This window comes from Etheostoma spectabile, chromosome 2 (genome assembly GCF_008692095.1).
Source record: "Etheostoma spectabile isolate EspeVRDwgs_2016 chromosome 2, UIUC_Espe_1.0, whole genome shotgun sequence".
In the NCBI taxonomy this organism is placed as follows: Eukaryota; Metazoa; Chordata; class Actinopteri; order Perciformes; family Percidae; genus Etheostoma; species Etheostoma spectabile.
The window spans coordinates 8,145,100-8,145,972 of record NC_045734.1 but is presented as its reverse complement, the minus strand read 5'-3'; the positions used below and the strand labels follow the sequence as shown (position 1 = coordinate 8,145,972).

At 46.6% G+C, this 873-nt stretch overlaps 1 protein-coding gene across 1 annotated transcript in view; it reads left to right on the top strand.

Moving 5' to 3' along the window:
• Positions 1-10: 10 nt before the first annotated feature.
• Positions 11-873, top strand: part of anxa5b (annexin A5b) — a gene marked incomplete at its 5' end in the record, with an annotated part of 10,429 nt that continues 9,566 nt past the window's right edge. The window contains 1 exon segment of the mRNA XM_032540422.1: positions 11-656.

Genomic DNA, 873 nt, shown 5'->3' with positions numbered 1-873 from the left:
AGGTGCGCAGGTGACGTAACAACCAACCATTTACGCAGACCTCCCGCTCACACACACACTACACACATAACAAACGTATATAGCCAAATTGGCCATTACACACACATTGACTTTAGTGGAAACCTAAAGACTCCGCTGTCGTTCCGGGGCGGATCCACAGCCGTTCCGCACCCAGTGGAAATTAGGAGTAAGGGGTGTTTTAGCATCTCCCTGCTCCTAGTTTTGGTTTTATGGCCTTCAGCTTTGTCTCACTACTCTCAGCTACCTGTTTTCAGCCAAAATACTCACACAGGATATTTTGTTACTTATGTAGCCTACCTTTATACTCTGTTCAGACTGCTGTCATTGTAAAATATACAATATGAAATAAAGATGAATATATCTATTTTATTTATTTATTTATCTTTTTACTGACTCCGTGTTTGGGTTTGGAACCCCAGCAACTTCAGAACATCTAAAAAACAACATTTCCCAGAGTGCTTTTGGAGAAGGGCTGTACCAGAGTCCGTGTGCACTGGGGTGTGTCCCACACACGCGCAGCCACACACTCACGCGCGCAACGTAGAATTTTTCCGAGTGAGTCTCTGCAATCTGCTCTTCTTTTCTTCCTCTCTTCCCTCTCTGCCCGAGCTTCATCTGACGCCTGCGGCTCAGCGGTAAGTTTCTCCCCGACACTTTTCTTGAGTGTATCGCTTTACCTTCCAGATGTTCAAAGTCCAGCAGCAGCCGCCGGCCAGGTGAGCGGGGACCTGTTGACAAAAGACAGACACGTCAGGAAGTGGGACAGCTACACCACACAGAGAGGGGATCGGACACCGCATAACAACCAGAAAGAAAAAGAGAATTACAGAAGTTTAGAGAGAGAGAGAGAGA